The following is a 25,978-nucleotide window of genomic DNA, read 5'->3' as shown; positions in this document are numbered from 1 at the left end:
TTTTATCAGAAAAGTTGCAAGGAATATATGAAGGTCTATTAAAACTTTGTCAGATCCAATAATTTTTAATATTTTGTCACATTTGCTTTCTAATTTCTCTGTATCATTTGTGAATATATAGTATGTGCCAAATTTTAAGTGTCTCAAATTCAAAATCACCTTGTTCACTTAAGAAAAACTATAAATTGGAATCACAATATGGAAAAACTATTTTGGCAATATATACCTAGTGTAATTTTAAAACTATTTAAATCTTACTTTCAGTCTAGAAATAAATTTTATGAAATTTACCAGGGTTCTATGCAAAATGAGGGTATTGTAACACTGGCCTTATTTGTCGTAGATACAAATAAGGAAAATTTAAAGTTAGACAAGATTAAATAAATTACAATATGTCAGTTTGATAGATATTATACAACATTCTAATATTTAATAGGTAAATTTCATGATGCAGTATTAAATACAAGCAGAATAAAAGAACTGTATGTTTAATATGAATATCATATATGTGTGTGTGTGTATATATATATGTGTATATATATTATATATACACATATATATATACATATTATATATATATACATATACATATATATTGTGTATATATATATATATATATATATATATATACACGTGTATATATATATATAATATCTTTATACCTGTATCCAGACTCTACTATAACGATGAGGGAAAATAGTATATAAAAATATTTTAACAGTGGTCAAACAATTTGACTTGAGCAAAAATTGGGTTTTTGTGCTTGTGTATATTTTCAAAGATTTTTTTTGAAACAAAATTATTGCAAGTTAGCTCCCTTTCCCACCATTTTAGAATTTTGGCAAACATTTTATAATTTTATTTAGCAAAATATTTTTCACCAACAGTTATTAGACAGTTTAGGATCTGGGTATTGGCAATTACAATGACATTTTGGATGGCTTAGCAATAAAAACTATACATTTATAAAATCATTAATTCTAAAACATTAGATATTTAATACTACAACTATGACTTCCTTTAAAACAAGGATTACATTTTACAAATCTTTATAAATGGCTTGTGTCTAGTATCTCTAACATCTAATAAACATAGTTTAAATATTTGTAAAATCACATTAAATTAAACTTCAAAACTATTTTCTAATACTAATAGTTAACATTTATTGAAAATTATTTGTTTATTAACCATTATTCTCAGTGTTTTACTAATGTAGTTAAGCCATATTACAACACAATGAGATAGGTAGAGAGAATATGCCTGTTTTACAGAAAAACAAACCAATACATAGAAATGTTAAGTGATGTTTTTTTTCAAAAGTGTGCAGTTAACAAGTGGCAGAGGCAAGAATCAAAGCAGGAAGTTAGACTCTAGAAGACACACTTTTAAAACATACCTTAAATTGCCTTCCGTATACTAAAATGGTTACATAGCCATTGACTCTAATGAAATGAAATGTTTCTGCTGTAGGCCATGGATTGAAACTTGTATTATGGCCTATTATTTCTAAAAACAAAATTGAGGGGTGTCTGGGTGGTTCAGTTGGTGAAGTGTGTGACTCTTGATCTCAAGGTTGTGAATTAGAGCCCCATGTTTGGTGTAGAGATTACTTAAAAATAAAATCTTAAAAAAAAATTGAAAAAAAAAAAACTGTTAGAGAAGAATAAAATGTCAGAGCCCTTGCTGTATCTTGATGGATGAATGGGTAGATGGGAGGGGGAAGTATTTTACTGGTAATGAAGAGGCAAGACCTTGGGGCAAATAAGAAGCCTGGGCTCAAATTCTGGATTAGTCTTGTAGAAACTTGAACAAATAGTCACTCAATACCTTAGTTTGCTCGTCTGGAAAATGATATAGTAATAATACTTAAGTGTTGGGTTGCTGTAAAGATTAAATTAATTAATATAAAGCACTTAAAATAGTGCCTGGTATAGAGTGAGTGCTACCTGTATATATTAATTGGCAGTGTATATGAGATACATGTCTAGTTGACTAACAGGAAAATTTATAAGCAACTACTAACTGGATGTGAAAACTCACTATGAATCTAATGAAGAAGACTAATTTTTAAAATCTCTAGAATTGTGGTGATAGATGAATGTGACTTTAAGGACTTCTTTTTGAGAACAAAAATACATTAGTTATACTATGAGTACTATAGTAGGATGACCATATACCCCAATTTACATTTGGTTTCTGTCCTGGTTTTCTGTGTGTTACTCTGAGGTGTATGTTAATAGCACCTACTCTACTCTAAAAACTGTCTTGGCTTTGATATTAAAGTATGTGTTCACCTTAGTTATTAGGTTTCTTAATATTCATGTTAGTTTATAAAATGGGAAATGCCAACCTTCACAGTTGATGTCAAGTAAGAAAAAAAAAACTTTAACAACTCTCCAAATGAAAAGATTAAATTTCATACTCACATTTACTCTGCTCAGTCTTTCAATTTACATGTAAAATTATATGACTGGAAATAAAATGCTCATTTATAACTCCCAATGACTATTACTATGGTGATTAGCAAAGAGAAATATATACATTTATATTTATATTTATTTATATACAAAACTGCATATCAGATGATATTTGCATAGTAGAGCTGTAATCAATATAATCATTGATTTTTAAAAGCAACTATCATAAGAGCAATTTATATGTACAAAAAATCCAGTTGCCTGGCAACTGATTTTTAAAACTCCAAACAATAAAAAGAGCACAATAATTTTTTTCCCGTGTGTAAATACTGTATTCCTTTGGGATGGCTTTTTAAATACAGAACTGCAATGCATATCTTTGAATTTCAGTTCTAATTATGATACTCAAGTTTGTTTGCCTCTCAAGGATGCTGTGAACATTATGTTCATAAACTATTTTGATATCCTTAGAAGAAATACATGTAAGTAAGATGCATTGTTGGGAATAGAAATTATTTACCTTCGGGATTCTGACTGTCAGGTTGTATAAACCTGCAAGACAATTCAGGTATGATTGAGGAAAGAGAGCTTTGAAATACATGTTGCAACAGCCAATTTTTTTTTAAATTTTATATTAGAAAATAAAGTCTTAAAGCTCACTCTGGTTGAAGTACTATATATTATGTTGTTGGTCTCTTCAATAAAAAACAATCCCAAATGTGAAATTGCAAAATGTATCTTTAACTTCTTCAGCCTCTAATTTCTCTTCTGCTAATCACCATATGAATCATATTAGACTTTCATGATCATTCATGTTTAAGGTAAGTAACCGTGTTAACACAAAGATTGAACTCTCAAAACAGATTTTCATGAATCATGGATCTTACCAGTCACCAAATTTTGTTAATAATACAAAAGATGACAGAAAGAACAAAGCAAAGACATTGCATTTCTTTCTGAAAGAGGTTAGAACTGTTCCTTCACTCACCGTAAAACTGGTTTTGGTAACTTATGAGTTGTCATGATGAATAAAGAAATATTCTCAAAGGAAGCCAAGCCATTTCCATTTTGATTCTCTTAAGTTTAATACTTTGTTAAAAGCTACCCAGAAAGAAGAGGTTTATGTGACTACTTTCCATTCTTCCAAATCCACTTAATCCATGAATCAAATGTTTTGTTGCTGTTCTTATTTTATTATTATTTTTTTTCCATAAGAAATGAAGACAAACCAATTTTTTTTCCCTAAAAAGCAATTTCAAAGCAAGACTCTCCATTAAATTTCTGTAGTAAAAATCATCAATCTGTTTACAAAGAGTTACTTCTTGGTTTCTGTTACATGCATGTTAGACCACTTAATGTTGCCTTAGTGTCAACACAGAACTACTTTGTTTCTTTATTCATTTAAGTTTCTTCTTTAATAATATGGAAGGGTTCATGAATTTGCATGTCATCCTTGTGGCCACGCTAATCATCTCTGTATCCTTAGAGTTTTAGTATATGGGCTGCTGCAGTGAGCAAAAAAAAAAAAAACAAAAAAAAAAAACAAAAAAAACAAAAAAAAAACAAAAAAACGGAACCACTATAAAAAAATATTTCCCCTGTGATTCAAATTGGAGAAATTTCTATTAATCTGTCTGCAGTTTCACTGACCAATTTGCCTTCCTCTTTCATCTTCTGTTAAGCCTATCTGATGACTTTCATTTCAAACATTGTGGTATTCCCTTCTAAAATTTTAGTGTAATTATTTTCTACACTTATATCAATGCTAAGATTCCAAATCAATTATTTTAATCTTGGTTTCACTTATGTCATTGATTGTATTTGCAACAACTAATATACAGTGTCTATGTTAATTTCAATATTGGAGTTTTCTCTGGGCTTATTTTTTTATTTTTATTTTTATGCTTTTTACTTCCTTTGACCTTGAGCAATGGCTCTCATTTTCCTGTGACTTCATGTGTTAAAACAAAAACAAAAACAAAGACTTTTGATTTAGGGTTGCCTGGGTGGGCTCATTCAGTTAAGCATCTGACTTTGGCTCAGGTCATGATCTCGTGGTTCATGAGTTTGAACCCCACATCAGGCTTTGTGCTGACAGCTCAGAGCCTGGAGCCTGCTTCAGATTCTGTGTCTCCCTCTCTCTCTCTGCCCCTCCCTGCTTGTGCTCTCTCTCTCTCTTTCTCAAAAATAAACAAATAAATTTAAAAAAATAACTTATTTATCTCATTGGTGATTATACGTTATAAAGACTCTAGATTTTGTTATCTGTCTTTTAGCAGTGTTTAGTTTTGTTTTAGAAGGCAGCTAAATTAAGAACTGATCCTTTTTGTGTGGAAATTTGTCAGATAAGTCTGTTTCAGTTTTGCTCTTGGTTCTCAATGAGTGCTTTAATTCTGTGACCAGAGTCTTTCCTATAAGCATGGACCTTTTGGAATTTTAAATGAAAGCACACAGTGTGTACCTTGTTTCTCTAACTTGTGAAATTCAAACTCCAAACTCTTGCTTCTCCACGGGGGGTCAGGAGAAATAGCATCTCAGCTCTTTAAACCTTCTACCACTTGCTTTCCATTGGGATACTGGGAGTCTTACTTACCAGGCCAAGCACTAAGCACTGTTCATGGGCCAGTCGTAGTTTGAGATGTGTTTATATCCAGATGTCAGGCACATTCCTCTGTAGCTCTTCATATTCCAGGACTTTCTCAATTTATATCTTCTTTGGGACCACTGAATTTTGTTATTTGATACATCAAATCAATAAGCTCATCTTTCTTCTGGATTTCTAGGTGGTCTGTACTATGAAGACTGAAGGGGAAAAGGTTATATAAATTTGGATTGAATCCAACAAATTTCCATCATCAAAATTGAATCCTCCCTAGTTTCTCCCTTGTCTTCGGTCCTCTCCAATTGTTTTAAATAGTTTTAACATATATTTAACCTATAAGTAATAATTAAATATTCTATCCTTAGAAGATAATACAAGCTACTAGTAGTGGAACACCTATTTTTCGCCCACAAGTTTTCGTCAAAGCTCATAGAGCAATGAAATATAAAAAATCAATAAGAATATAGAAAATATGAAGGACAAAATTAGCAAGCCTGATAAGTAGTTAAACAGCAGACATTCAACAAGATTACAAGGGTGAACATTGTGTTCAAATGCTACCAGTTATTTACCTAAATTGATTATACACTGCACTGTAAACAAAGCTTCAAGAATTTCAGTGAACACTTAGAGTGTGTTCTTAGATGAGAGTAAAATAAAAGGTGAAATCCTCAGTTGTTTAGAAATTAGTCAAGATTCAGGGTGCCTGAGTGGCTTAGTTGGTTAAGAGTCTGACTTTTGATTTTGGATCAGGTCATGATCTCATGGTTCATGGGTTTAAGCCCCATGTCCAGCTCTGTACTGACAGTGCGGGGCCTTCTTGGGATTCTCTCTCTCCCTCTCTCTCTGCCCCTCCCCAGCTCACATGGGTGTGCGCACTTTGTCTCTCAAAATAACTAACTAAACTTAAAAAAAAAATTAGTCAAGATTCTATATTAGTCAAGATTCTAAATAATCCACAGATCAATGAACCATTAAAGAAATTATAAAATATTTGTAACTGAGTGATTATAAATCATAATCAAACCTTGTGGGCTATCGGTAGAGTTGTATTTTCATGAATATAGTAAAAATACATAACATTCAATGACCTCATCCTACATCTGAAAATATATGGTAAAGTAGAACAAATTAATTTCATAAAGTAAAAGGGAAAAAAATAGTAGCAATAAGAGCATGAATTAATAAAATTAAAGTAGGGACACTTGCATTAAGCCTGACTCTTGATTTCAGTTCAGGTCATGATCTCACAGTTTGTGAGTTTGAGCCCCGCATCAGGCTTTGTACTGAAGGTGCAGAGCCTGCTTGGGATTCTGTCTCCTTCTCTCTCTGCCCCTCCCCGCTTGATCTCTATCTCTAAAAATAAAAATATTTATTTTAAAATCAGTTGCCAAATTAAGAATAAAAGAGAACTGCTTTAATGAGAGTTTAAGCTTATTCCACAATGTGGTACAGAAATTTTACTCTTTTAGTAAAAGTTCAATGGAAATGAGTGCAGATATCCACCAAAAGCTTTGCAAAAGAATATTGTTAAAGGTAAGTTGAGAAATGCTAATTTTTTGAATTTATTTGACCAAACATAGATTTGAATTTGGCAACACCAAACTGGAAATGGCTACGAGCAGTCCACCCATAGGCAATAGGGGAAAGACATTTATAGAGAAGATGTGGAAGTGAAGCAAGGAACTTATTTAATTGGCTGTAGCTTAGGTAGTTTCTTCATTTCAGAAAGCCTCGTTGGCTGTTTGTGACTGGTTGTCTTAGGTTCCAATTTCTTAACCTTGACATATTTACATGCTTAGGTTTTGGTTTGCTTACTTAGGTTGCTAAGGCATTAGAGAGACCTCAATCTAAGCTTCTAAGCTTCTTTGTTTAAGTACCTTGACAGTGTTTAAATTGTTTAATTTTTTAAATTTTATTTTGGAGTGATAGAACATGTGCACATGAATCAGGGAGGGGCAGAGAGAGAGAAAGAGAAAGAGAGAGGGAGAGAGAGAGAATCTTAAGCAGGCTCCATACTCAGCGCAGAGACTGACAGGGGCTCATTCCCACGACCCTAGGATCAAGAGTCCTACACTCAACTGACTGAGCCACCCAGGCACCCCCAAATTGTTTAAACTTTTAATTATTGAACAATATCAGTATATTCATAATTACTCATTTTGGAGAAAACAAATTTCTATAAAGAGATGATAGATAAATATTTTCACGGGATGGCAAACTGTGTTCTAATGCCAGTGGGGGAAAAAAAAACAGCATAGAATTTAGAACAATGATGAATTTCACAAATTAAATGAGAGGTGAAAAAACTGTACGTATATAGAAAATATACAATTTATACAGAGTTGGCTTCAGGAGTGTGTAACCAGTGTGGTTACACAGGGCCCACGCTTGGCTTAATGTTCTACTGTCACCACCTTGAAATTCTTAATGCATTTTGAACAAGTGACCCAGCCTTCTCATTTTGCACTGAGTCTCTCAAATTATGTAGCCAATTCAGACTGTATCATTCAGTGTACATAAATGGAAAAAGAAGGTGCTACTAATATATGAATTATAAGTCTGGAGAGTAGTTGTCTTGGAAAAAACAGTTGATTACTGGGAGACGTCTCTGTATAAATATGCAAATATTATTTTTCTAGATGTAGTTCCTGGTTACATGAGTTGCCATACTTCATGATAATTCAGTGAGTATTTTTATGTAGATATGTTATACTTCAGTTAAAATTTTCTAGAAAAGATTTACTTGATGCTGATGTTTTTATGACGTTTATTGGAGTCCAAGTGCCTTAAATTTTTTTTTTGAATAATGTTAGTTCTGAGGTCCAGAACTTTGGAATCCATAAGCCTGTTTCATTTTTTGTCTATCAGTAGAAAACAAAATCAGTTAAAGCCTGATTCGATTTACATTATCTGTATCTTCCACTAAAATATATTCTTGTGCGCCGGTTATTTGTAATTAAGTTTGAAAGAAAAGTATATTAACTACTTTTCACATTGGCATGTTGACATTTCTGAACATTAGTAAAATGAATGGAGATTTTATGTTTGATTTTGTTCCCCTTATAACGTGCATGTCCTTATTTATGTGAGATTCAAGTCAACCAGTGGTGCTCAATATTCAGAAGAAGCAAAATAGCATTCTAGTTCATCCAGGCAAAGTATTTGTGCTTAATGGCCCTAAAGGCATCTTGTAGTATGGCTTGAGGTGGGGTGCTGCTTCTGTGCCTCTTTGGAAATTAGTGTGTCATTCGGGAAAAATGTTAAATAGGAAGCACTTGCCACAAAATTTTTTTATAGATGAGAATTTTCCTACTTAAGTGTTCCATATTATACTGTATGCTTTGAACTTGTGGTTTTGTGGTACATTGAGGATTTATTTTTCGGAAGTGGTTGGATTGAGGAAGAAAAGTTTAATGGCAAAATCGATAAAATCAGATAAAGTTGAATCAATGAAGATATACTGGTCATTTTAAACTCTGTCAATTATCAGATACATCATATATTAAGTGCTAAAAGGTTTTTTAAAAATTTTTATTAAACATTTTTAAATTTTAATCATGCATTCTATATCTATATCTATATCTATATCTATATCTATATCTATCTATATCTATATCTATCTTTACAAATGGTGTGCAGCCAAATTGATAGAATTATTGCTTATTTATAGAAATTGCAGTAGAAATATATTTAATTTTTTACTTAATTTTTTTGAATTATTTTCCTTAATTTGAACAATCAGCAAGTGAATATTTCTGAGAAATGTATATTAATTTTTTGTTTTATGATTCTGATTTTTAATATTATAGTGTCCTTTGTGTGCAGAAATTACTAACACAATTATAGTATTAGCTCTACAGATTTTTCTTAGATTTGAAACTGCAGTCCGTATTCGTAGAACCTGACAGTCTTTGAAATCCTGCTTTTGTTCCTCACAATCAGCCTGTAGCCATAGATCAAAAATATCCACTTTATCTCTGATTGCAGTAGCCAGGGCCCTATAGTTAATGTTCTGATTTTCCAGCAGGGACACATTATTGGAAGCTGTGCTTCAGGGTGTCCCTTTTTTTCTTCCTCATACTACACCTGGTTGACCCACTTCAGCTCACAGCAAAAGAGCTGCTTCTTAGTCCTCAGCCAAATGGCTAAAACATCACAATATGTTTAGGCAGTGATGACCATTAAATTTTATTGTCATATGGTTGGCCATCCCAGCACCTCCTGCTCCCCTTCCCTTGTGTGGGAGACAATTAACTTGATCAGAGTATAATACAACCTGGTCATTAAGCTTTCTTTTCATTAAAAAAATAATAAAACAAACAACAAAAAGACCACCCCCCAAAACCTGTTCTACTTCGCATGACAATGAAGATCATTAAACAGTACATGCCACAGTGTATGCCATACCTGGGAATTAAATGTAATTTGAAGTAAAAGCCATCTAGTAATAGCACAAGAAGAAACAAAAGAAAGGAAACAATGACAACAGGGGAAGCTTTGGGTCAGAGATGAATGAGCAAAATCAAAGCCAGATAATTCTTTGGTCAAAGCCAAGAATATGGGTGTGTGTGTGTGTGTGTGTGTGTGTGTGCACGTGCGCGCATTTGTGTATGTGCACATGTGTGTGAGTGATAGAGAAAGACACACACGAGGATCCAAACATATAAAAGGGCATGCATAGTAAAGTCCAAATTCAGGAAACTATAGTTTGAGGGAGCCAAGAATATTATGCAAAAAAGATAATTTGTAAATTTGGCTTCTCTGAGGATTTTAGAGGAGGAATGGAAACATTATTGGCAGGAGAAATAGAGAATAAGCATGTAGGGAGAGAGAATGGCTCTCTGTTGTGTGCTTCCCAGGCAGAAGAATTCTCAAAGATACTCTTAAGAGTTTGAGCTTCAGGGTTTTGATTTCTGTTCCACCTGCCATCATGAAAGGCCAGTGACATCTCAGAATCCTTGCACATGCTTAATTGTACATATAACATCCATTAAATTTTTGTGATAGGCTAGGGAAGAATTAGAAGAAAAAGAATGAAAATCATTAGATTCAACAGAAAAAATATGTATATAATATGGTTTTGTAATGGCTTCCCTGAGGGATTGATTTCTCTCCTAAGTATTCTTTTATTCCCCACTTTTAATCTCTTAGCTGAACTTTTCTTTCATCTATTCGAGTGAGATTAAATTAGAGTTGGGCAAATCTAATTGTCAGTACTGTATTTCTGTGGCTATGAAGGCTGACTATAGCATCTCTTCTAAAATTAAATAATCATTGTCTCATTTACCATGAGCATGACATTATGATAGACACAGGCAGGAGTATACAGGCAATTATAAATTTTGAAAGTTCCTAATTTAGTTGAAGATGGAATATGCCAGTCTAACCTTTGTTTGCATTGACTTTGTAGCACCTACATTCCTTTTTTTTTTTTGAATGTTTCAAGTTTTTATTTAAATTCTAGCTGGGTAACATATAGTGTGACATTGGTTTCAGGAGTATAATTTAGTGGTTCATCACTTATATATAACACCTCTGCTCATGATAACAGTTGCCCTCCTTAAGACCATCACCCCATTTAGTCCATCCTCCCACCCTCCCCTCCAGCAACCCTCAGTTTGTTCTCTGTAGTTAAGAGTCTCTAATAGTTTGCTTCCCTCTCTTTTTCTTTCTTTCCCCTATGTCCATCTGTTTTGTTTATTAAATTCCACACGAGTGAACTCATATGCTATTTATTTTCTCTGACCGACTGAATTTGCTTAGCATAATATATTCTAGCTCCATCTGTGTCTTTGTGTATATGGAATATGTACAATGGAATATTACTCAGCCATCAAAAAGAGTGAAAAATACACACACACACACGCACACACACACACACACACACGCACACACACACACATTATCATCTTTATCCATTCTTCATTCAAAAGATATGGGCTCATTCCATAGTTGGGCTATTAGTGACAGTGCTGGTATAAACATCGGGGTGAATGTGCCTCCTCCAGTCAGTATTTTTGTATACTTTGGGGAAATACCTACTAGTGCAATTGCTGTGTCATAGGGTAGTTCTGTTTCTAACTTTTGGAGAAACCTGCATACTGTGGTCTAGGGTGGCTGCACCAGTTTGCATTCCCACCAACAGTGCAAGAGGGTTCCTCTTTCTCTGTATCCTTGTCAACATCTATTTCCTTTTGTTGTTAATTTTAGGCATTTTGACAGGTGTGAGGCAGTATCTCATCATGGCTTTGATTTGTATTTCCCTGATGATGGGTAATGTTGAGCATCTTTTCATGTGTCTGTTAGCCATCTGGATGTCTCCTTTGGAAAATTGTTTATTCATGTCTTCTGCCATTTCTTCACTGGATTATTTATGTTTTAGCAATTTTTTTAAACATTTGTTTATTATTGAGAGACACAAAGAGACAAAGAATGTGCATGGGAGGGGCAGAGAGAGGAGGAGACACAGAATCCAAAGCAGGCTCCAGGCTCCGAGCTGTCAGCACAAAGCCTGACACGGGACTCGATCCCACAAACCACAAGACAATGACCTGAGCTGAAGTCAGATGCCTAACTGACTGAGCCACCCAGACGCCCCTGGATTATTTGGTTTTTTTGGGTGTTGAATTTGATAAATTCTTTATAGACTTTGAATACTAACTCTTTATCAGATATGTAATTTGCAAACATCTTCTCCCATTCCATCATTGCCTTTTAGTTTTATTGATTGTTTCCTTTGCTATGTAGAAGCTTATTATCTTGGTGAAGTCTCAGTAGTTCATTTTTGGTTTTATTTCTCTTGTCTCCAGAGACATGTCTAATTAAGAAGTTGCTATGGCTGATGTCAAAAAGTTGTTGTCTGTGTTTTTCTCTAGGATTTTGATGGTTTCCTGTCTCCAATTAGATCTTTCATCCTTTTGAATTTATTTTTGTTTTTGGTGTAAGAAAGTGGTCCAGTTTCATCCTTTTGTATGTTTCTGTACAGTTTTCCTAACACAATTTTGTGAAAAGGCTGTCCTTTTTCCATTAGATATTCTTCATTGCTTTGTTGAATATTAGTTGGCCAAATAGTTGGGGGTCCATTTCTGGGTTTTCTGTTTTGGTCCATTGATCTATGTGTCTGTTTTTGTGCTAGTACTATACTATCTTGATGCCCACAGCTTTGTAATATAGCTTGAAGTCTGGAATTGTGATGCTTCCAGCTTTGCTTTGTTTTTTCAAGATTGCTTTGGCTATTCAAGGTCTTAGATGGTCCCATATAAATTTTAGGATGTATGTTCTGTGAAAAATGCTGGTGGTCTTTTGATAGGGATTGCATTGAATGTGTAGATTACTTTGGGTAGTATTGACATTTTAACAATATTTGTTCCTCCAGCCCATGAGCATGGACTTCCATTTCTTTGTGTCCTGTTTAATTTCTTTCATCAGTGTCTTATAGTTTCAGAGTATAAATCTTTTTTTTAATGTTTTTAAAATTTTTTTTCAATGTTTTTATTTATTTTTGAGACAGAGAGAGACAGAGCATGAGCAGGGGAGGGGCAGAGATAAAGGGAGACACAGAATCCGAAGCAGGCTCCAGGCTCTGAGCTATCAGCACAGAACCCAATGCAGGGCTTGAACTCACAGACTGTGAGACCATGACCTGAGCCGAAGTAGCACACTTAACTAACTGAGCCACCCAGGCGCCCCTAGATCTTTTACCTGTTTAGTTAGGATTATGCCTAGGTATCTTACAGTTTTTTGTGCAATTGTAAATAAGATTGATTCCGCAGTTTCTCCTTCTGCTGCTTCATTATCAGTATATAGAAATGCAACAGATTTTAGTACGTTAATTTTATATATGGCAACTTAATTTTTGGTGGAGTCTTTCAGGTTTTCTACATAGAGTATCATGTTGTCTGTGAATGGTGAAAGTTTGACTTCTTCCTTGCTGATTTGGTTGCTTTTTATTTATTTTTCTTATCTGATTGCTGAGGCTGGGATCCACTACTATGTTAAATACAATGGACATTCCCGTCTTTTTTGCCTGACCTCAGAGGAAAAGACCTCATTTCTCCACCAGTGAAGATGATATTATCTGTGGGTCTTTTGTATATGGTCTTTATAATGTTGAGCTAAGTTTCCTCTGTCCCTACTTTGTTGAAGATTTTTATCAAGAATGGGTGTTGTACTTTGTCAGATTCTTCTTCTACATCTATTGAGAGGATTTTATGGTTCTTTTCCTTTCTTTTTTAATGTGGCATATCATGATTGATTTGCAATATTGAACCACCTTGCAGCCCAGGAATAAATAAATTCCACTTGGTTGTTGTGAATGATTCTTCTAATATGCTGTTGGATTCAATGCAGCAGCTACATTCCTGTTGTTCAGGTAAATCTTTATTATATAAATATGTCTTTGGCATGTTAATTGTCAGAGGAAAATAATATATCCTGATTATGTAGTACCCATTAGAGTGAATGATAAAATTATCCTTTAATTTCAGCCTGATACAGTTCAAATAAGCATCATTGTTAAATCCAAGTTGGAATTTTCTTAAAGTTCTCATTTACATTCTTCCATTCCTCCTAGTTTGCTCCCAGTATATGTCTTTTGGGCCACTGATGAGCTGAAAGAAAATTAATTATGATTTTTAAAATTCTTATGTTTTATCTGAATAGCATATCTTATCCATATGAAAAATTTATGAAATTGAATTCAGAAAAAAAGTAACTTATTTCATACCAACTAAAGTTGAAAAATATTACTTTGGTGGCATGCAGAAACCACAGAAGTACCAGAAGTATGAAGCATTAAAATAATTACTGTTATTTTAAAAGTGATGAGTTTCTTATTGATTACAATAATGGATTGCGGTGAGGACATTTTCTTTGTACCCTAAGAAGTTTCAACGTATAATGAAGTATAGTACTAAGAAATAGTCATTTAAGGAAACAATTTCTCACTGTAGAAAATAAGTCTATGTTATTAAAATCATGTAAGATACTGAAAGAGTCTCTTTTCCAGTAATATGATTGTTAATCAATTTCTGGTAAGAGGATGGATTAATATTAGTTGTTCCCATTTTTTCTCACTTGTTTCTAGTTGGTTTTAAGCACTTAGAATTCATTTTCTCTATTTTAAAAAGTCATCTAAGTATATTGGTTTGCCCTTCTGGTTCACAGAGCATATCTGTGGGCTTCATAGGCAATTCCTTGCCAGAGAATTTCCAGTATTATTCTTCATTCCACAGGAAACTGGGCCTCTCTTTATCTCATGTTACTGCTATGTTCAGTGTTACATTTTAATGGAACCCCTAGACTGAGCATATGAAACCTTCTAACTTTAAGTGCTTTCTGACTGGGACTTGAAGGGAAGTTTATGAGTAGAGCTGGAGTGTAAAATTACAACCAAAGTTTCATGCTTTCAGCCCTTTTCTTTCTGCGTACTTATTCCCCTGAGCAATCACCTTGGAGGAATCCTTGTTACCTTCTAGATGCCTGTGCATTCATGATCTCCCTCTTTGCCTCCATCTGAAAACGTGTTCTTAGAGAACTATCAGAATTCAAGCAGCCATAGGCAGTATTTATTAGCTCGTGATAACATTGACATATAAAATGAATAACACTTTTCTTCATGTTTTTCTTTAAGAATAATGGATTAAACTATGCAACAAATTAGGCATAAACAAGACAAGTAGTAGAGTTTTAAAGGTCAATCATTAAAGGATATTTGTGTTTTAACAATGACATCATGTAGTGACCAAAGATTAATGTCACCAAGTTATCATTCTAAGTTCTAGTGACCAGTTGGGTTATTTATAATAAGAAAAGAGTAAAACATGGCATGAGAGAAATCCCCAAAACTATGATGTTGAATTAGGGAAAGATATAGAGACTTGGTAATGTGCATGACTTACATCTATTCATCTGACCTAAAAGGTTTTTTTCAAGTTTGAATGAAATTTGGTATTAAGTAATATTGGCAACTTAGTAGTTCAGATGGGCCCCCTTCATAAGCACATTAAAATAGTGTTAGTAAAAGTGGAGAGTCAGTTCATCTTCTGAGACCAGACTATATCTCTGAAAATAATTACCAACAGAAACTAGTGAGCATTTGGGTATAACTGAGTATCATAACTTTTCCTGAGTCTTGAAATTTTTAAACTTTCATTCACTCGTTCATTCATTCATGTATACAATAAGGGCAACAGCAAAAAAGATTACTGTTCAAGGCACTGAATTAGGTAATCAAAAAAAAATTGTTCTGCATTCATAGAGTTTATTTTCTTTCTTTTAAAAAATTTTTTTTCCTAAGTTTATTTTTGAGAGAGAGAGAGAGAGAAACAGAGCATGAGTGGGGAGGGACAGAGAGAGGGAGACACAGAATCCGAAGCAGGCTCCAGGCTCCAAGCTATCAGCACAGAGCCCAATGTGGGGCTTGAACTCATGAACCGTGAGAGCCAAAGTCAGATGCTTAGCTGACTGAGCCACCCAGGCTCCCCATGGAGTTTATTTTCTAACAAGAGAAGCAGACATAAGCAAAAGACTACAGATTTAATGTAATTGAGAATAATACTATAAAGGTAAAATAATGCTATAATAATAGTATTTATCAAAATTACTGTACAGGTTTCCTTAGGTTATATTTCTACTAAAGATCAAGTAGGATTTTTCTAGGTAAAGGCAGCTGAAGCACAAAGCACACATGCAGGCTTTACTGCCCATGGCCTGTGGTAGTTTGCAGATAGAAATATAACAAAATCTAGTGATTTCAGATCTCCAAATTTCATTGGTTCTTAAGACTTATCAGTGGTCTATACAACTCTTAACAGACTCCTTAAATCTATCTATATTTATTTATTTATTTATTTTATTTATTCTCCATGCCTACTTATTTTCACATTTCTTTAATGTGGGTCTTCTGGAATCATTATCTTATACCCATCTGCCATTATGTTTAGTGTGGACCTAAAGTAATGTGAGTTAATTAAAGCAAGAATTTTGGATCCTACATTTTTTTGTGTATGCCCTGGTACCTTCCACCATTCAGCCTGTGATGTCCCAATAGGAGAGAAAACATGTGACATCAAAAGGAGAGAAGGCATGACTTACTTTAGGTTTCACAGTAGAGTTGTTTTTACTTGATATTTTCAACCATAGTAAAAACAATGTAATCTAAAATTCATGTAACTTTAACTTTTAAGAGCTGGACACTTTAGAGAGAGAAGTTATTTTTCTTTTATATTTGTGCACCTGTTTTGCCACAATAATTCTATGTGCAAACAACTACTAATCAGTGACATAAAACAATAAGTATTAGTTTGCTCAGACATCAACAGATTTGCTGGAAACTGGCAGATTGGAAATGTTTTGGGGCTTGATGGCTTTGCTATACTCAGCTAAACTCACCCACACATCTTCAAATTAGATGGGGATCAGCTCTTCCAGACTGACCACAGTAAGTACACACACACACACGCGCGTGCGCACCCACACACACCCACACAATTTCAGTGATGTGTAACAAAAAGCATTTATGTAGTTCATACTTCTAAATATTTTCATTATTAAATGGGGGCCAACAGACTAGGCTGGGCATAGTTGGGGGCACTTTTATGGTGTATGTTTCGTTTGGTCCATGTTTCTCTCATATCCCCCAGGACCACCTAGCTTATCCATCCATGTTCTTATGGTGATGACAATAGCATAGGAACAAGCTTAGTTGCTCAAGCACTTGTCAGAACTTTACTTGCATTATATCTACAAGCATCCCAATGGGCAAAGCCTGTCATGATGCTGAGCCCAGAATCAAAGTAGGATGGCACTTTTCATCTCACAGGATGAAAAGTGTGGATGTAAAATTCTTTTACATGGATTGAGTCAAGTCAACAAGAAGCAGGTGTATCAGATTTAATTGTTTTTTTTTTGTCCATTTTTTATTATGGTAAAATAAACATAACAAAAAATATACCATCTTAACCTCTGGTAGGGGAACAGTTCAGTGATATTAACTACATCCACATTGTTGTACAGCTGTCACCACCAACCATCTCTAGAACTCTTTTCATCTTGCAAAATTGAAACTTTATACTCACTAAACAGTAACTCCCCAGTGCCTCTGACGTCTGCCTCTGGAAACTATTTTCTTTCTGTCTCTATGATTTTGGCTACTCTATATACCACATCTAAGAGGAATACAGTAGTTGTCTTTTGGTGAATGGTTTATTTCACTTAGCAAAATATCTTCATATTGTAGCATATTTCAGAATTTCCTTCCTTATTAAGGCTGAATACTATCCATGTTATGTATATACTTCATTTTACTTATCCATTCATCTCTAAGTGGGCACTCAAATCACTTCCATATTTTAGCTTTTGTGAATAATGATGCTGTGAATATGGGTGTACAAATATCTTGTTGAGACCCTGTTTGAATTCTTTTATGTACATACCCAGAAGCAGAATCCTGGATCATATGGTAATTCTATTTTTATTTTTTAATTTTTGGGGGAGGTGCCATACCGTTTTCCACAGTAATATACTACTTTGCATTCTCATCAATAGTGTTTAGGGATTCCAATGTCTTCACATCCTCGCAAACACTTATTTTCTATTTGTTTGTTTGTTTGTTTGTTTGTTTTTATAGTAGCAACTCTAATGGATATGATGTGGTATCTTATTGTCACTTTGATTTGCATTTCCTTAATGGTTAGTAATGTAGAGTCACACCTCCTCTCTTTTTGTTACTATTTTCTTCCATCCTTTCCATCTTTTCACTTTCAAACTCTTTGTGTCTTTGTATGTAAAATGAGTCTCTTGTAAACAGCATATAGTTGGGCTATGTTTTTAAATCCATTCTGCCAGTCTTTGTCTTTTGAATGGAAAATTTGATCCATTGCACTTAAAGCAATTACTGATAGGAGGGACCAATCTCTTTCATTTCACTATTTTATTTTTCTGTATGTCTCTTACTGAATGAATGGGTCCTTGAAAAATTATACATTGAAATCCTATGCCCCAGTGTGATAGTATTTGAAGGTGGGAGACTTTGGGAAGTATTTAGGATTAGATGAGGTCATGAGAATGGAACCATTATGAATCAGATTCATGCTCTTACAAGTCATGGGAGAGCTTGCCTCTTCTCCTTCTTTTTGGTATGTGAAGATACAAGGAGAAGTTGGTAGTCTGCAAGCTGAAAGAGGGCTCTCAGTAGAATCTGACCATGATGACACCAGGACCTAAAACTTCCATTATCTAGAACTGTAAAAAATAAATTTCTGTTGTTTATAAACCACCCAGTTTATAGTACTTTGTTATAACAGGCCAGCTGACTAAGACAGTGCCATTTAGCTTTTTGTGTCACTCATTTCCTGTATTACTATCTGTGTTTTGTGTTACTATCTGTTTTGTGTCTTATTTTTTGGTAGTGAGACATTTTGGTTACCTTCTCATCTTTTTTTGGTATATATTCTATAATAATTTTCTTTGTGGTTATCATGGGGATTATGTTTTTTTCATCCTAAAATTATACTGCTCCAATTTAAGTTTGTATCAACTTAACTTTGAAAATATATTTAAAAAAACACCCATTTACAGCTCTATCCCCAATCTTTTCATTTATTGATGTAATAAAATTACATAATTGCATAATACATGTCTAAAAAGTTAAACTAATAATTGTTTTTAGCACAATTATGTCTTAAAATATGTAGAAATAAAAACATAGTGTTGTAGGCCAAAGTTACAATAATGCTGACTTTTATAATCGCCCATGTATTTATCTTTACTGAGATCTTTATTTTTTCATGTAGCCTCAAGTTGCTGTCTAATATCCTTCAGTTTCAACATACTTCCTCTAGGATTTCTTGCAGGGTAGGTCTTATGATAATGAACTCCTTCAGCTTTTGTTTATCTGGGAATGTCTTAAGATCTCCTTTGCTTTTGAAGAAAAATTTTAGGGGGTACAGGATTCTTGGGTGACAGTTTTTTTCTTTTATCACTTCCACTGCTGTCTGTCCTTCAAAATGTTTGATGAGAAATCTACTGATAATCCTATTGATGAGCCCAAATATGTGACAGGTTACTTCTCTCCTGTTGCTTTGAAGATTCTCTTAATCTTTGTCTTTTGTTGGTTTAACGTGGCTTGGTGTGGGTCTCAGACTCATTCTAGTTGGATTTTGTTGAGCTTCTTAGATGTTTATATTCATGTCTTTCATCAGAGTTGGGCCATTTTCAGCCATTGTTTTTTCTTTTTTTTTCAAATTTTATTTATTTATTTATTTATTTATTTATTTATTTATTTAAAATATGAAATTTATTGTCAAATTGGTTTGACAATATAACACCCAGTGCTCATCCCAACAGGTGCCCTCCTCAAAGCCCATCACCGGACCGGCCCCTGCCCCCCATCAACTCTCAGTTTATTCTCAGTTGTTAAGAGTCTCTTATGGTTTGGCTCTCTCCCTCTCTAACTTTTTTTTTCCTTCCCCTCCCCCATGGTCTTCTGTTAAGTTCCTAAAATTTGTATGGAACCACAAAAGACCCAGAATAGCCAAAGTTATATTGAAGAAGAACACCAAAGTGGGAGGCATCACATTCCTAGACTTTAGCCTCTACTACAAAGCTGTAATCATCAAGACAGCATGGTATTGGCACAAAAACACACACATAGAGCAATGGAATAGAATAGAGACTCCAGAATTTGACCCACAAAAGTATGGCCAACTAATCTTTGACAAAGCAGGAAAGAATATCCAATGGAAAAAAGACAGTCTCTTTAATAAATGGTGCTGGGAGAACTGGACAGCAACATGCAGAAGAATGAAACTAGACCTCTTTCTTACACCATTCACAAAAATAAACTCAAAATGGATAAAGGACCTGAATGTGAGACAGGAAACCATCAAAACCCTTGAGGAGAAAGCAGGAAAAAAAAAAACCTCTTTGACCTCAGCCGCAGCAATTTCTTACTTGACACATCCCCAAAGGCAAGGGAATTAAAAGGAAAAATGAACTATTGGGACGTCATGAAGATAAAAAGCTTCTGCACTGCAAAGGAAACAATCAAAATGAAAAGGCAACCAACGGAGTGGGAAAAGATATTTGCAAATGACGTATCAGCCACTGTTTTTTCAAAAAATCTTCCAACTCTTTTTCTCCTCTACTTTTGGGGTTTTTACCATGGATGTGTATGTTGGTCTGCTTGATGGTATCTGACAGGTCCATTAAATTCTGTTAATTTTTTTTTATTTTTTTCTGTTCCTCAGATTCAATTGCCCTATCTTCTGTCTGCTCAAATCTGCCTTTGAATCTTTCTAATAAAGTTTTAATTGCAGTTATTATACTTTTCAGCTCTATAATTTCTTTTATACTTCTTTTTTAGATTATTTGTCTCTGTGTTGAAATTTACATTTTGTTCATACGTAGCTATCTTGACTTTGTCTACATCTTCCTTTAGTTCTTTTTCTTTGAGCATCTTTAAGAATAATTGCTTTACAATTTATATCTAGTAGGTCTATCTTGTCTGGACAGTTGCTGTTTTTGTTTTGATTTTTTTCCCCTTTGAATGAACCGTACTTCCTTGTTTGTTTGTGTACTTCATAACTTTTTATTGAAAATTGAATATTTGAATCTAATACTGTGGTAACTGGAAATCAGGTTCTGCCCCATTTCCAATTTAAAATTGTTTGAATTTTTAAGATTTTTATTTATATATTTTTATTTTTTTTGCTTTTGATTGTTGTAGGCTGTCTGCCTGCTGAAGATCAGCCTAAGATGTAAATGTAAACTTCTCAGACTTTTTGCAAGCCTGGGCATGTACAATTTCTCCTGTATATCAGGTTCTTTTGAATATACTCATTTTTAATATCTGACTCCCAGAAGGGAAAAAAGAAAAATGAAGGTTAGGAAGAGCACTGGCAATTTAAACCTCATAGATGTTGCCAGAAAGGAGGGTCTTGCTATAATGTGCAAGGAAGGTGGTGCAACTATGGCTGCTCACTTCTTTGTCTATATCTCCACCATCAAAATGATCTCAATCATCACAATAAGATCCACCAGATTTGGAGAACAGCACCCTTATTGTCTATTCTGCATCCCACAACAGCCTAAAATTTGCTCTGTGGAAGCTTGTAGGCTTCCTATGATGTGGCCTAGGAGCTGGATAGCTGCTGCTGAACTAGGACCTGAGATTGACCAAATTAACCACCGTTTATCATCTAGACTTTCTCCTGGAAGTTGCAAACCCTCAATAGACTCACAAGCTCCAAAATAATTAAATCATATGGATTCTGCTAGTCAGTTGTTGCCTAAGTGGGGAGTGTGATTCCTGGTACTTTCTATGCTACCGTCTTCCCAGAATGTTTTCTCCAGCCTTACTTGTTTTTGTTTTAGTTTGTTTATTTTTGTTTTGGAAAAAAAAGGCTTTGCAAACTAAGAGTTACTTTTCAGTGGTCTCTAGGTATACTGTTTATCACAATAATATACAAGTGGAAAACCTGCTTAGTGATAACACAGGTGCTTAACACAGAAACAGGAGCTAATGCCCTTTACTTGACAGGGACAATGAGTTGGGATATTTGTAAACAGAGAATTGAGAATTGTGGCACACATGAAGGTCCTGACTGCACCTTCCTCTTTTATGGGTGAAATGTATGTTGGAGATGATTAAAAGCTCTAGCTAGTTAAGACTGGGAATCTCAGTAAAGAGATTTTTTCACTACTTACTAGAAACTCATAGAGAAGGCAACTTAGATGAATGCCCTTTGCCAGCATAGGACAGATAGCTGCATTCGAGTAGGAGTAACTGCATAGCAGGTCTATGTAGATGGAGATTTTATGTTGTCTTCATCAGGGTTGTCCTCAGACCAATAAAGTGAGAAAAAGAGAAGATTCACCTATAGGAAATGTATCTAGAGATTGCAAAAGTAGTGAAGAATTAAGAACCTGTATGTCTTTTCCATGGTTATGGGGGTACAAGCAGGGAAATCTTGGCCAGAGGCTGCACTGTGGACAGATCAGGTTAGGAAGAGCTGGAGGAAGAATCTGAGTCTCTAAAGATAAGTGGTACAATGAGATCTTTTGCAAGGCTGAGTCAGCAGGAGGAGACCACCAGCCTCCCTTGAGACACCCACTCTGCATCACTTGCACTAAAGGAACAGATGATGAGAAAGACCAACAACACCCAAGGGCCAGGGGCAAAAAACCTTAGAACTGATACCTTTCCCATAATATTAGAATTGTATATGAGGTCCTTCAAGATTTATATCCTCTCTGATAAGAGAGGAAAGGAATGGTAGGCACAAGAATGTTTTGCGGAGGTGAGAGGATACTTAATTAGGGGGTTAAACATAAGAGACTGAGTTTAAAACTAAAATGCCTTGAATAGTAAGAATGAACTTTTGGCTGTCATTTATTCATCTTTTGTTCTATATATGAAAATGTCCTTATTATGAAAAACGGCCCTTCCTTCCTTCCTACCTACATACCTACCTATCTTTCACTCTGTATTTACAGCATGCATTCATATCGATTATACACATAGGTACATAATGTAGCTCAGAATTGTGTTCTGTTATACATATAATTACATGCATAATTGTGGATATAATATATATTTTATTTTGTTATTAATAAGTGATTAATAATAGCAATTATATAATAGGGAATATACATCATATGTGTCCCTATACACTGTATTATATGTATGTACATTTTATTATATATGTTCCTATACACTTTATACACACAGACACACACACATAAATACCTTTAAAAACAGTTGATGTAACTTTTACCTAGTAAAATGTGGCTCTGGGAAACCCTATAATGTGTAATCTTTACTTAGCACAATATATGCCCACAGTTTTCTGCCACTCACCCCTTCATCTATTCTCATTCTTATTCTCCCACACACTCAGGCCTGTCTTCCACCCTCTACCTTTTCTCATCTGACATTCTGCTGCTAGTGTTGTTTTTACCCTAAACCGAAGGAAAAGAGGTTCAGATGGCTTGAGCACATTCCCCCTTTGCCTTTGAGGCACAAATAGCAAGCAGCTAAGCAAGGCACACCAAGCAGACCATGGAGGCCTCACCCTATGGTGCATTTGGCTCTAATCTGCTCTTCTGTTATGGACCCTGAGGGATCCATTTTTATAATTTTCTTATTTGTTGTTAAGCGTCAAGCATTTTTACTAGAGAGAAAGTTAATTATAGGTTTTGTAAAAATATTTTGCCAAAATGAAAAATAACATTTCTACTAACATTTCCACTTATAAGTGGCTATAAGCTTTCATATTATCCAATAGCTTTACTGCAAGTAGCTGCAAAGGTTTTCATTTTGAAGTTAATCTGATTTTCGACTCAGATGCTCTCAATTAGCTGCTGTCTTTGTTTCATGAGAAATTGCTTTTGATTAGCAGGTTTCTTTGTTTACATGGTTGCTGAGACCATATTGCAACAGAACAGCTAATTTGCTGTCCAACTGTCTCTTCTCTTATATTAGAGATGGCTAGAGTATTACAGAGAATTCTGTCTACATTTAAATAATTACAAAGTAAACATGCCAAAAGTTTTACCACATAAGGGTTATTCTTTTCTACAACTCTTACCTTGCACCTTTACTTAAGCTTAAATTGCTCACTACTTCTTAAAATAGGAAAAAGGAATGATTTTTACAGTATATTAATTATAACATAGAGCACTTTGAAGTTAACTTTATTCTTTTAATAATATTTGGAAAGTATAAGTATTAACCTCCTAGACTCAAGCTGCCTTTCACAATTTGGTGAGATAGGATCCATCAGGAATCTTATCTTCTCCTTGAACCATGTTCATGAGCTAGAGGCAATGTTCAGAATATAGTTTTAAAAATCATAAAATCATACTTATTGGCATTAAAATATTTACTGTATCTCTACTCACATGAGATCCACCACACTTAATATAAAAATGTAAAACAAAAATATTATGGGACAAGAAAGAGTAGTCATGCTAAAACATTCATTTGGTATGTTTGAGCAAGTAAAAATATAAAAAACAAAAACAAAAACAAAATATTTCCAGATTATACTTCAAAGAAGTGTATTTTTTGAAATTATAATCTCTCTACTTATTTTGGCATACTAGTGTTAAATAATTATTAAAGAAAGAAAGGTAAGACAGTCTTTATTCAAGACCATTGTGATAAGTGTAGAGACCACTGCAGATGGGTATTATAGTAGAGGAGAGAGAGTGGGCTCAATTCTGAATATGAGTACAAGTGGGAATTGATAGCCAGGAGCAAGATGAGAGTCAGTAGATGGAAAATTACGAGGAAGAAACATCAGGAATTAAGGAAGGGATTCTTGGTAAACTAACTTTAAAGGATTCTTACTGAAGGCAGACCAGCATGATTAGACAATCACCTAGTGTGTGGGTGATTCTGTCTAAACTAATTTAGCAGGATTTTTTTTTTTAACTGGACAGTAAAGAGACAAAAATCAAAGTCCAATAATCAGTTGAAAATCGCTCAAAAGAGTCTACCTACACTTTGGTCAAATTTGGCCCGTCATTCCTCTTGTTCTAGGAAAGAATAGACACATAAGGCCATTTTCCTGCTCAGTTGCCTTTTTGTTCACCAAGAACCACCTGAACCTTTTGCTGGGACTTGGTAAAATAGGATTGGTAAATATTTGTTTTATGGTACATCACTCAAGCAATTAATGAGGAGAGGTTGTATTAAAGTAAGAGAAACACAAAGATTAATGGTACCAACAAATATTGGTAAAATATTTGTTTTATGGTACATCACTCAAGCAATTAATGAGGAGAGGTTGTATTAAAATAAGAGAAACACAAAGATTAATAGTTAGAATAGCTTCTGCCAGAGAGCAGCCAGTTAGGATTTCTAGATTGGAATTTGAAGCAATCTTTAGATAGTAGAGTGAGGATGAAAACGGCAATCTGACATGTTTCCTTGTTTTCAGTGAATATCTTTGGTGATGACATCAGATGTTTCAGTAAACTTTTTGAATGGCCTACACAGTCATGGGCATGGAGGTTGTCTATATAAGATCTTTTGTGGTTATTTCTTTGAAGTTTATATCAAGTTGTCCACCTTCAGGTTATCAGATTTTGGGAAAATGGTAGTTTTAGTTATCAGTGACTCCAAGTGAGGAAGGTGGGAGAAAAATTGGAAACATTAGTTTGGAGAATTATAGACAAATATTGCAAGAAACTAGATTTGAGAACCTTCAAGGATGCATTGTAGTTTTCCTGAAACATAAAACTTCTATCTACAGTCACACCCCTTTTGATTAAAGGTAACCAAAGTAAGGCTATTCTTGTTTACAAAATAAATCTTGTCTCATTAGTCTTGTTCTGATTATCTACATATGTGCAGCAATAGTGGTTATTGACTACATAGGCCTTTTTAAAGTTAGTTTTGCTGGAAGTTTTCATTAGCAATCTTAAGATTAGACTTTCAAAAGGCTCTCAAACCTAGAAAGCCAAGTGAAGAACTCACCACCAAATTTCATTTGTGGTTTTATTTGTGTGATATACTGTCTTCTCAAGTTTCCAAGATATCCTGAGGTTCCAGGAAATGACCCTTTTTAGTCACCTTTAAGACAAAGAACCTGTAAACCAAATACCAGAGTTTTTCTTTTTTTTGTTTGTTTTTTCAAGAGGACTTCATAAGCATTGGCTCCATGAGTCAACCTTCCTTCATTAAAACTGTTGGTCAGCTTTTTACATCTGATTCTGTGTATCATTCTCAAATATAACATTCCAGTCAAAGCCTTGGTAATATAACCAGTGTTACTAATTATGACCTATTACAATAAGATTCGTATTGAACTTATGTAAATAATTATATTGCCATGAAAATAATAATACTCAATAAGTGTCTGAATTCTAAAAGGATCTGGATGGGAAAAAAGGTAAATGTTTTATTATTTTTTTTTTCAAACACTTTCAGGAAAGCATTAGAAACAAA

At 34.3% G+C, this 25,978-nt stretch overlaps 1 non-coding gene across 1 annotated transcript; it reads right to left on the bottom strand.

Annotated features, from left to right (window-relative positions):
* Positions 1–3,833: 3,833 nt before the first annotated feature.
* Positions 3,834–3,935, bottom strand: LOC131508226 (U6 spliceosomal RNA). The gene has a single exon (XR_009259932.1). It is a non-coding gene; the product is annotated as a U6 spliceosomal RNA (small nuclear RNA).
* Between the last annotated feature and the right edge of the window lie 22,043 nt (positions 3,936–25,978).

Source organism: Neofelis nebulosa, chromosome 3 (assembly GCF_028018385.1).
Source record: "Neofelis nebulosa isolate mNeoNeb1 chromosome 3, mNeoNeb1.pri, whole genome shotgun sequence".
Classification (NCBI taxonomy): Eukaryota; Metazoa; Chordata; class Mammalia; order Carnivora; family Felidae; genus Neofelis; species Neofelis nebulosa.
The sequence above is the reverse complement of the archived record's forward strand: the minus strand, read 5'-3'. Positions and strand labels throughout refer to the sequence as shown.